Source organism: Rhinoraja longicauda, chromosome 23 (genome assembly GCF_053455715.1).
Source record: "Rhinoraja longicauda isolate Sanriku21f chromosome 23, sRhiLon1.1, whole genome shotgun sequence".
Lineage (NCBI taxonomy): Eukaryota > Metazoa > Chordata > Chondrichthyes > Rajiformes > Arhynchobatidae > Rhinoraja > Rhinoraja longicauda.
Window position 1 is genome coordinate 7,487,336 of NC_135975.1, and position 12,129 is coordinate 7,499,464.

A 12,129-nucleotide genomic window follows, 5' to 3' on the forward strand; every position below is an offset into this window, starting at 1 on the left:
ACACTTAAAAGCAACTGCTTCACCACAGCTATCAGACTACTGAACGAATCACCTCTTTCACAACCCCTTCCCAATAATGTTGCCACATACTTAGTACATATATATACAGCCGGAAACAGGCCTTTTCGGCCCTCCAAGTCCGTGCCGCCCAGTGATCCCCGTACATTAACACTATCCTACACCCACTAGGGACAATTTTTACATTTACCCAGCCAATTAACCTACATACCTGTACGTCTTTGGAGTGTGGGAGGAAACCGAAGATCTCGGAGAAAACCCACGCAGGTCACGGGGAGAACGTACAAACTCTTTACAGTGCAGCACCCGTAGTCAGGATCGAACCTGAGTCTCCGGCGCTGCATTCGCTGTAAAGCAGCAACTCTACCGCTGCGCTACCGTGCCGCCCGAAATTGCTGAGCATTTGGATAGCAGTAACAGGATCATTCCGAGTCAGCATGGATTTACGAAGGGGAAATCATGCTTGACAAATACTCTTACTCTTAACTCTACCTCATTCGGATATTCTGTTATTATACTTCTTGTAGACTATTTTTGTTTTACTTCAGTTGCACTACAATTTTGGCACCATTCTGCTATTTTGCTAGTATTCATTGTTGTATATTTTGCATTTATTTTTTACTCTACGAGTTCATGTAAAACAAGGAATTTCATAAGACCTCGAGTCTTATCCTTTATCAGATTATAACGAGACATTTATTTAGGCACTTAAATAGGCAAGGTATAGATAGACAAAGACAATGTCAGCAAATGGAATGTGTAAGAAGGAACTGCAGATGCTGGTTTACATCGTAGACAGACACAAAATGCTGGAGTAACTCCGCTGAACTGGCAGCATCTCTGGAAAGAAGGAATGAGTAACGTTTTAGGTCGTTCCTGCTATCCAGAGATGCTGCCTGTTCCGCTGAGTTACTCCAGCATTTTGGATATATCTTCAGCAAATGGGATGTTATGTACATGGACAAAAACGTGAGGAACAAAGAAATGGCAGACGAGTTAAACCGTTACTTTGGATCTGTCTTCACTGAGGAAGATACACACAACCAAATGTTCTAGGGGCCAGAGAACCTAGGGTGATGGAGGAACTGAAGGAAATCCACATTAGGCAGGAAATGGTTTTGGGTAGACTGATGGGACTGAAGGCGATAAATCCCCAGGGCCTGATGGTCTGCATCCCAGGGTACTTAAGGAGGTGGCTCTAGAAATAGTGGAAGCATTGGAGATCATTTTTCAATGTTCTATAGATTCAGGATCAGTTCCTGTGGATTGGAGGATAGCAAATGTTATCCCACTTTTTAAGAAAGGAGGGAGAGAGAAAACGGGTAATTATAGACCAGTTAGTCTGACATCAGTGGTGGGGAAGATGCTGGAGTCAATTATAAAAGACGAAATTGCTGAGCATTTGGATCGCAGTAACAGGATCATTCCGAGTCAGCATGGATTTACGAAGGGGAAATCATGCTTGACAAATCTACTGGAATTTTTTGAGGATGTAACTAGGAAAATTGACAGGGGAGAGTCAGTGGATGTGGTGTACCTCGACTTTCAGAAAGCCTTCGACAAGGTCCCACATAGGAGATTAGTGGGCAAAATTAGGGCACATGGTATTGGGGGTAGGGTACTGACATGGATAGAAAATTGGTTGACAGACAGAAAGCAAAGAGTGGGGATAAATGGGTCCCTTTCGGAATGGCAGGCAGTGACCAGTGGGGTACCGCAAGGTTCGGTGCTGGGACCCCAGCTATTTACGATATACATTAATGACTTAGACGAAGGGATTAAAAGTACCATTAGCAAATTTGCAGATGATACTAAGCTGGGGGGTAGTGTGAATTGTGAGGAAGATGCAATAAGGCTGCAGGGTGACTTGGACAGGTTGTGTGAGTGGGCGGATACATGGCAGATGCAGTTTAATGTAGATAAGTGTGAGGTTATTCACTTTGGAAGTAAGAATAGAAAGGCAGATTATTATCTGAATGGTGTCAAGTTAGGAGGAGGGGGAGTTCAACGAGATCTGGGTGTCCTAGTGCATCAGTCAATGAAAGGAAGCATGCAGGTACAGCAGGCAGTGAAGAAAGCCAATGGAATGTTGGCCTTCGTAACAAGAGGAGTTGAGTATAGGAGCAAAGAGGTCCTTCTACAGTTGTACCGGGCCCTGGTGAGACCGCACCTGGAGTACTGTGTGCAGTTTTGGTCTCCAAATTTGAGGAAGGATATTCTTGCTATGGAGGGCGTGCAGCGTAGGTTCACTAGGTTGATTCCCGGAATGGCGGGACTGTCGTATGTTGAAAGGCTGGAGCGATTGGGCTTGTATGCACTGGAATTTAGAAGGATGAGGGGGGATCTTATTGAAACGTATAAGATAATTAGGGGATTGGACACATTAGAGGCAGGAAACATGTTCCCAATGTTGGGGGAGTCCAGAACAAGGGGCCACAGTTTAAGAATAAGGGGTAGGCCATTTAGAACGGAGATGAGGAAGAACTTTTTCAGTCAGAGAGTGGTGAAGGTGTGGAATTCTCTGCCTCAGAAGGCAGTGGAGGCCAGTTCGTTGGATGCTTTCAAGAGAGAGCTGGATAGAGCTCTTAAGGATAGCGGAGTGAGGGGGTATGGGGAGAAGGCAGGAACGGGGTACTGATTGAGAGTGATCAGCCATGATCGCATTGAATGGCGGTGCTGGCTCGAAGGGCTGAATGGCCTACTTCTGCACCTATTGTCTATTGTCTATTGTCTATTGACTCCAATAAAGATAGTCTGATAAAGGATAAGGCTAAGTATAATCTCTTGTTATTATTGGAAATTCAACTTGGGCATTATGCATCAGCTCAGAAGCCTTCATGAGCCACTTAAAAGGATATAATCTTGTCAGCTGACTTGGATCAAAATCCAAATGCAATCCACACTTTCAAAGGAAAATGTTGAGAAAAAATAGGGGGGCAAATAGCTGCCTTGGTACAACACTGAGGTAGATTTTTATGTCAAAATGATGGCACTTGTCTTACTACCAGGATGTTACAACAATGTCAGGCAAGGGGCAGTTGTGCAGTTAAATACAAAAAAATTAAAAATTCTGAATTGTGAACCTTTCGTCAACTTTGTGAAGTAATGTTTCACTGACTGGCACAACTCTGACATTAATTGTACTTACAGCATGTCACAGCAGAACTTAAAATTAAAATGTGAATTTAAATGAAATTAAATTTTAAAATTAAATGTAACTTTAAATTCTTGCCATTTCGATCCAAGCTCTCTCTCAAAGGCATTTAAATTATTAATTGCATCAAATCTATCACTGGCATGAAATATCATAACCTGATATGTTTTATTCATTGTATTGCTATGCTATGACCTGATAAAGTACAAACTTTACCAACTGGAAAGCATGTCACCTTTAATGCCCGTCACTGCTTTCAATTTGCAAAGACTAAGAGAAGGTCCATTGTTCAACTGCACTTCACATTGTATCTTGCTGTTTGAACTACATTTCACGTTAAATCAAGAATAACCATGCTCATTGTTCAACTTGTACATTCTAGTCAGTATTTTGCACCTTATAATTGTTCCAATTTTAAGTTTTAACTCTTTTATTTAAAGTATTTCTGCTCTACCCCAACTTGCACTTCTTAACATGTTTGATTTCACGTACATTTCCCACAAGCAGCCTTGAAACTAGTCACACTGCAATTACATGGGAACACACATTTATTTGTTCACAATTCTTAGAGCAGAACAAGGAACTACAGATGCTGGTTTACACAAAAGGACACATAGTGCTGGAGTAACTCAGCAGGTCAGACAGCATCTCTGGAGAACATGGAGAGATGATGTTTTGGGTCGGCATCCTTCTTCAGACTGATTGTAAATGGAGTGGGTGGGAAGAATGCTGGGTGAGTAGAGGCAGGACAAAGCTTTGCAATATGGGTGGACACAGGTGAGGGGGAGGGTTTGGATAGGCAGGCAGTTGGAATAAATGCCAGCGATTAATGCAGGTGTGAAACAGACCTATTGAAGAGTCGTAAATTGTGAGGAATGGAGGAGGAGGGGAAAGGAGGACAGGAGAAATATGTGTGTGTAGGAGGGGTACAGGAGAGGGGAGAAAGGGTTGTTGTTAAATTATTTGTGCTTATAGGGAATAAAATGTTTTAAATTATATTTTTGTTTGCGGACTGTTGTTGGTGGAGTAGCATCATGATGTACATTACTAGTTCTAAACTTAGGGCGGTTTAACAAGGTGAATATTCCATTCAGAGCAGCTTTTTTATTTCAGTAGATGCTCTGATGGCAGCAGCATACTTCTATCCACATCGATCAACAATTAACCTGCTTTAAATGGATGTAAAACACAAAGACCTTATGCCAGGATTGCACAGCACTTGTAGACAACACTTATCTACTCCGCTACTAAGTTTTTATTCAATGTGGAGGCAATCTATTCTTTTGTTAAGCACTCAAGCTGAAGCAGCTAATGCGAAATTACAAGTATTAATTCCTTTGTACTCACTGAGACTACAAGCTTATGAAAATTCATCTTCTATTCCATCAAAATCTAAGTGGATAGGATGTCTCAAATGCTTTGTTACATTTCAATGATGATGTTCGATGATGTTCGATTCTCGGGCTTTCTTCCAAGTTCAAACTCTGGTCCATCTCTCCTGATTCTCTCCCAAATGTATGATCTCATAGTTTATCCAAATCCACAGTGAGATATATATTCTTTCACAATCTGTGCATCGTGTAATTACTCATCCTGTGCCTTTTGTCAAAAAGTCTGCTCATCCCTCCACTACTGCACCATTTCAATTCAATCCACTTGACTACAATCCACATGATGGCAAGGCCACACATGGAGTATCGCATGCAGTTCTGGTTGCCTAGCTAGATGAAGAATGATGTGAGTATAGAAGTTGGGAGGTCATGTTGCAGTTGTATAAGACGTTGGTGAGACCGCATTTAGAATAATGTGTTCAGTTCTGGGCACCATGTTATTGGAAAGATATTACCAAGCTTGAAAGGCTTCAGGAAAGATTTACCAGGATGTTGCCAGGATTAGAGGGTCTGAGCTATAGGGAGAGGTTGAGTCGGCTGGGTCTTTATTCCAAGGAGCGCAAGAGGATGACGGGTGATCTTATACAAAATCATGAGAGGAATAGATCGGGTGGATGCACAGTTTCTTGCCCAGAGTAGGGAAATCGAGGACCAGAGGACATAGGTTCAAGGTGAAGGGAAAAAGATCTAATAGGAATCTGAGGGGTAACATTTTCACACATAGGATGGTGGGTGTATGGAACAAGCTGCCAGAGGAGGCAGTTGAGGCTGGGACTATCCCATCGCTTAAGAAACAGTTAGGCAGGTACATGGATAGGACAGGTTTGGAGGAATATGGACCAAGCACAGGCAAGTGGGACGAGTGTAGCTGGGACATTGTTGGCCGCTGCGGACAAGTTAGGGCCTGTTTCCACACTGTATCACTTTATGACTCTAAGAATACAATACAATACACTATAATAGAATATATCTTTATTGTCATTATACAGGGGTACAACGAGATTGGGAATGCGCCTCCCATACGATGCAATAAATTAATTAGCTAGTCAGTATTAATTTAAACAACCCAATGAAACAAATTAGAACAGTTTTAAAACAGAATAAAGTGCAAGTAGATCTGTGCCGGTTCACTGTGCGATGTGACCATCCGGCTCAGCAGGACCGATTCATAGCAGCTATGGCCCTGGGGATGAAGCTGTTCCTGAGTCTGGAGGTGCGGGCGTAGAAGGCCTTGTATCGTCTGCCCGATGGTAGAAGTTCGAACAGACTGTTGCAGGGGTGTGAAGAGTCTTTGTGGATGCTGGTGGCTTTTCTGAGGCATCGTGTGTTGTAGATGCCCTCCAAGACTAGTAGCTGTGTTCCGATGGTCCTCTGAGCTCTATGGACTACCCGCTGAAGAGCTTTCCTCTCTGCCTCCGTGCAGCTGAGATACCACACAGGGATGCCATGTGCATTATGCACATAATGGTGCAGAAAAGATTCATGATAGAAGTATTATAGAAACATATAAAATTCTTAAAGGATTGGACAGGCTAGATGCAGAAAAAATGTTCCTGATGCTGGTTGAGTCCAGAACCAGGAGTCACAGTTTAAGAATAAGGGGTAGGCCATTTAGGACTGAGATGATGAAAAACATTTTCATCCAGAGTTGTGAATCTGTGGAATTCTCTGCCACATAAGGCAGTGGAGGCCAATTCAACGGATGTTTTCAAGAGAGTTAGATTTAGCTCTTAGGGCTAAAGGAATCAAGGGATATGGGAAAAAGTAGGAACGGGGTACTGAATTTAGATGATCAGCCATGATCATATTGAATGGCGGTGCTGGCTTGAAGGGCTGAATGGCCTAATCCTGCAGCTATTTCATATGTTTCTATGATGCTGTTACTGGATTTGGAGAGTTTGAGTCATGAAGGGAGGCTGGATAGGCTGGAGTCCAAGAGGCTGAGCAGCAACCTTATAAATATATATAATAAGATCATGTGGAATGTCGGTACTGTGATTTAAGGCGGGTGGGGACAGATTTAAAAAGTGTAGAGGGGCAACTTTTTCACACAGATGATGGTGGATATATGGAACAAGCAGGAAGCAGCTGCAGAGGTCGGGACAATTACCAATGTTTAAAAATCATTTTGATTAGTACATGGATAGAACAAGTTCAGAGAAATATTGGCCAAACTGAGGCAAATTGGACTACCTTGGATAAACATCTGGCCTAGACTATATAACACACTTCCAGTAAACCTACTTATCACACTTGAAGAAGGGTCCAGACCCCAAAAGTCATCTATCCATTTTCTCCAGAGAGAACATAGCTTTATGATCAGAGGGGAAAAGTTTAAAGGAGACGTGTGAGGCTAGTGTTTTTATACAGTGAGTGTACAGTGAGTTTATAGTGTTTCTTTTGAGATCATTTAAAATGCTTTTCAAAATCAACCATTTAAAATAAGCATGTCTAATTCCTCTGCTCTTTACTTCTCTTTGGAAACTTATTCCCTGTTCCAGAATTTATTAGAAATTTTAAATAGCCTGTGGGACCTTTCTTTTCCATTGTGTGCAAGCAAATCCCCTGGCCATGTTCGTATACATCTTCATACTGTTGTTGTTCAAGGCATTACTGAATTGAAAATCATTGACCAACTTACATCTCTCTAGGTTTTCTATTAAGAAATGTTGCCGTTTTAGAGAACATTTATTTAACAAAAACTCATGGCTATTTTGTTATAAAATTAATGACCAACTCAAAAAAGTCACAGAATAATTTATCACACTAATTAAAAGACAATCTGTGACACTAATGCTTATTGAGATGTCACTGAAATATTAAATGAATCAGGCAAATTCTCACACTTCCCACTTTTAAATGCTGGTGAACTTTCTTCACCATTATTGCACCAGTGACTGCAAAATGATCATTAATTTTCAGTGGAGTGTTTGATATGTTCCAAGATTATGAAAGGAAATATAAAAATCAAAATTATTTATATCTTCCTGTTTTCCTCTTTTGTTTTTCAGCAATTCAATTGAAAATTAACTAAAAAGAGTCCCAAAACATATTATCTAATTGAAAACGAGACTCCCCTGTATTTATGCTGTTTTAATGCATACTCAGGATGTTTCACTGGAGCATTACCAAATAGAATTTGACACAACCAGAAAGAGGTACAGGGGTAGATGAGCAAACATCTGGATAATTAGCAGGATTTAAAGGAGCATTGTACATGAGAGAAGAGGTTGAGATGCAGCAGCGAATTATAATGCGTCACCTTTCGATGTTCTCCAGAGATGCCGAATGACCCGATGAGGTACTCCAGCACTTTTTGATTTTTGCACAAAGCAACTAAACTCTGGCATTATATTGCAAGATTAATAGAGTTGAATGCCTAAAGAAAATTACAGAGATACGAGAGAAAATACCTTTTATAACTTTTAAAACAAAAATGTCAGGTTTGCTTGCCGGATGTTTGCAATAGGTAAATTTTACATTTATTTAGATTGCAATAAATTGCATTTATTTTAATCTTAGTTTGAAGAAACAGATTGCACATGTATTTCCAACACAATGGATCAATTGCTATGGATAGAAATGATCTTATGGATTTGGACATTTCCAAAATTACAACCAATATTTATTAGCATGTCTTCTTCAAGAAAACCAAATTTCTTGAGTTGATTTCAGGCCATTGCAGCAGCGACAGCAAATAGACTGTTTTGAAAGAAGACACAGAATGCTGGAGTAGCTCAACGGGTCAGGCAGCATCTCTGGAGAATATGGATAGGCGATGTTTCAGGTCGGCACCCTGCCCGACACTGGTAAGGATAATGTTTTGAAACACTGTATGTCTCAGCAACTGAGCAGGTTTGTGGGGTATTGGAGCAGAATAATCTACCCCATTTAAAGGCAAAATCCCTGACTGTATCATTTATTCAACACTTAGAAGCCCAGTTACAAGCAATGGTTTGATTTACAGCTATTTAGATTAAATAGCTGTCTGAGTCAGCATAAATACCTCAATGCACCTTTCTATGAAATCCAGGTGTACTTCAGAGAAATAGTAAATCAATGGAATACAAAATGAATGCTGATTCAATTTGAATAATTTCCAATTATTTTTATTAACTTATTATTTTTATCTTACTGTTCCTTCCATTATGAGGTGCAGGTGTTTTATTTGTTTGTTTATTTTGCTCCTTTGCAAGTTGATAAATGTTTTGAGCGAGTGCGAAAACATAGGCCTTTGCTCCAGATTTCTCACTTCTTGGTACTGAGCTCATCAACCAAACCGTATCAATTACTTAATGGGCAAATGTCAACAGAATTATTCATAAGTCTGCATCAATTATGCTGTGATTTTGTCGATTTCATTCTCTAAAGTGTTCCTGTGGTACAATCCCTCTATAATTGCCTTAATTCACAGAATTTTGTTTATAAACATAAACATGTTTATAACTGTATGGATTTAGAATGGTCACAGAATGGATGGAGAAAACAAACTTGGAACTTCAAAGAAATTGCTTTGGATGGGTTCCTGACTGTATTTTTCCAAGTTCTGGTATGCTGCAGGGCCCCCATTAGCATGTGGGAGCAGAGAGGAACAGATCTGTAGGCAGATTACAAAAAGATGGAAAAGTAACAGAGTAGTTTTCCTGGATGACTACTTTCCCCAACATTGACAGGGACTCGCCAGAGGCTTAGATGGGCAGAATCTGTTTAGTGCACCCAGGAGGCTTTCTTGACATTGTGTGATGTTCCATCCATGGAGGAGGCCATACTAGATCTTCAGTGGGGAAAATGAGCCTGGCCAAGTGATCAGAGTTTCAGTGGGAGAGAATTTTGTGAACAGTGCTTACAACTCCGTAGGTATTCAGATAGTTATAGATAAGATCAGTCTTTGTGATGGGGTGGGAAGAGGGTGAGGAGATGGGAATGCTAAATTGAGGAAAGGCTAATTACAAGAGTATTATTTAGAGGTTGGGAAGAGTAGTTCGGGAGTGACTGTTATTCTGCAAGTCCACATCTGATGTGTGGGAATGATTTAAAGGCCAGCTAGTCAAATGTCAGGACCAATGTGTTTCTGTGAGAAAGAAAGAGGAGGGTGGCCAGACTTGGGAACCGAGGATGGCAAGAGATGTTTCAAATTAGTCAAAAAGTGTACAAGAAGTTCACCAGGATGTTGACGTAAAAAGTGCAGATCTTGGAATCTCTAGAACAAAAAGGAGTGCCACGGAGGAACTCACCGGATCAAGCAGCATCAGTGAAGAGAAATGGACAGTTGAAGTTTTGCCCCTCTAGACTGCCAATGCTAGGGGGGCTGATAGAAGTACATATGATTTGAGAGAAATAATATAATAATAATAATAAACATTTATTTTTTATAGCGCTTTTCCAAATGCTCAAAGACGCTTTACAAAAACAGTCAAGACATAAAAACAAACAGACAAACTATCCTGACGGAGAAGTGGCGAACAAATAGCGCCAGCGTCCTCTCTCGTCAGGGTCCGGCAGTAGACAATAAAGAACACAAGACACACAATTACAATTTTTAACACAAACAGCCATCACAGTGATTGCTCCAGGCACACCCTCACTGTGATGGAAGGCAAAGAAAAGTCTTATCTCCTCCTCATTCTTCTCCCATGGTGCCACGAGGCGATCGAGGCTCCCGACTTTAGAAGCCCCCACCGGGCGATGGAAAGTCCCAGGGCCGAGCCGAGCAGGCCGATGAAGGTCCTGAGCCCCCACCGGGCGATGGAAAGTGCCGTGGCCAGGCCACGCAGGGCGATGAAGGGCCTGCGAGCGGGTCAATCAAACCTCGCGCTTCGGGGTGGTCGAAGCTGCTACGGCTGGAGCTCCCGAAAGCCGGTCGCCAGCCAGGGACCTGCGAGCTCCCGATGTTGCGGTCTGCAGGGCCCACGGCCGAAGCCTCCGAGATGGTAAGTCCAGGCCCTGCGACCGGAGTCTTCAAGGTCGATCCCAGCTGGAGGCCGCCAACTCCACGGTGTTAGGCCGTAGCACGAACGGAGACACAACACGGTAAAGGTCGCATCTCCGTTGAGGAGGAGATTAGAAATAAAGGTTTCCCCCACCCCCCCACCACCCCCCACATATACAGAGTTAAAAATAAATCAAAAGAAACATTTAAACGATAACAAAGACACAAACAAAAAAAAGACAGAGAGACTGCCGGTGAGCCGCAGCTGCAGAACGCAGCCACGCCCCCTTCTGATGAATAATAGGATCGAGAGCCAGAGTCTCTCAAGAATAGGTCTCGGCCCAAAATGTTGACTGTCGTTCTCTCCACAGATGCTGCATGACCCACTGAGTTTTCCCAACAATTAGTTTTTTTTCCCCATGAGGATGCAGCATGAATTAGATATTATTAGCTAAAAAGGAGAGGTTGGATAAATTTACATTGTTTTTTTCTGGAGTATCAGAAGCTATGGAGTAACCTGATAGAAGAACATAAAATTGTGAGAAGCTTTGATAGGGTATAGAGAGTTAGAGTCCTTTGCTGAGGGTGGAAATGTATCAAATACTAGCAAGCACAGCTTTTAAAGAGGAGGAAAGTTTCAAGGAGGCAATATTTCTTTTTACACAGATTAGTAGGTGCCTTGAACAGCCTGCCAGGAAAGTCGTGAAAGCAGATATCATATCATATCATATATATACAGCCGGAAACAGGCCTTTTCGGCCCACCAAGTCCGTGCCGCCCAGCGATCCCCGTACATTAACACTATCCTACACCCACTAGGGACAATTTTTACATTTACCCAGCCAATTAACCTACATTCCTGTACGTCTTTGGAGTGTGGGAGGAAACCGAAGATCTCGGAGAAAACCCATGCAGGTCACAGGGAGAACGTACAAACTCCTTACAGTGCAGCACCCGTAGTCAGGATCGAACCTGAGTCTCCGGCGCTGCATTCGCTGTAAAGCAGCAACTCTACCGCTGCGCTACCGTGCCGCCCATAAGATATGATAACAATGTTAAAAAGACATTTAGGCAGGCACATGAACAGGCATAGAATGGAGGAATATAAACCATATGGAGACAGATGTGCAGATTAAATTGGCATTATGGTCAGCACAGACATTGTGTGCCAAAGGCCCGGTTCATTTACTATACTATGTTCGTTTTTAAGAGCATAAGCATGCATGCAAAATGATAAACATTTGTCAGATCATTAAGTTGAATAATGTGAAATTAATAATTACTTTATTACTTGCTAGCTAACAACAGTGCAAGGATAAAAATGTCTTCTCTGAGTTCTCCACTCACAAACGGGACTGGTTCCTGACATTTTATCAATAAATATTAGCATTTTTTTTAGTTTATTATGAGAATGTTGATAAAATATTTTCATACAGTTGTTGCAGTCTGGCACAATTCACAAAGCCAATTAAACAAAACATTATTCAAATTATAAATCACATTTTTTTTCATTTTGTAATATTGAGTTTGTATTTATAGCTGCTTTCATGAAAACATGTAGTTTCTTCACATTTAACATAATAAAAAAGACCTATATTACTTATTTTAAAATGGTTCTGAGCCATCATTAATTTTTG

At 41.4% G+C, this 12,129-nt stretch overlaps 1 protein-coding gene across 1 annotated transcript in view; it reads right to left on the reverse strand.

Moving 5' to 3' along the window:
- The window catches only part of chchd3a (coiled-coil-helix-coiled-coil-helix domain containing 3a), a 233,628-nt gene that overhangs the window by 156,624 nt on the left and 64,875 nt on the right, over positions 1-12,129 (reverse strand). The gene's annotated exons all lie outside the window — the stretch shown is intronic.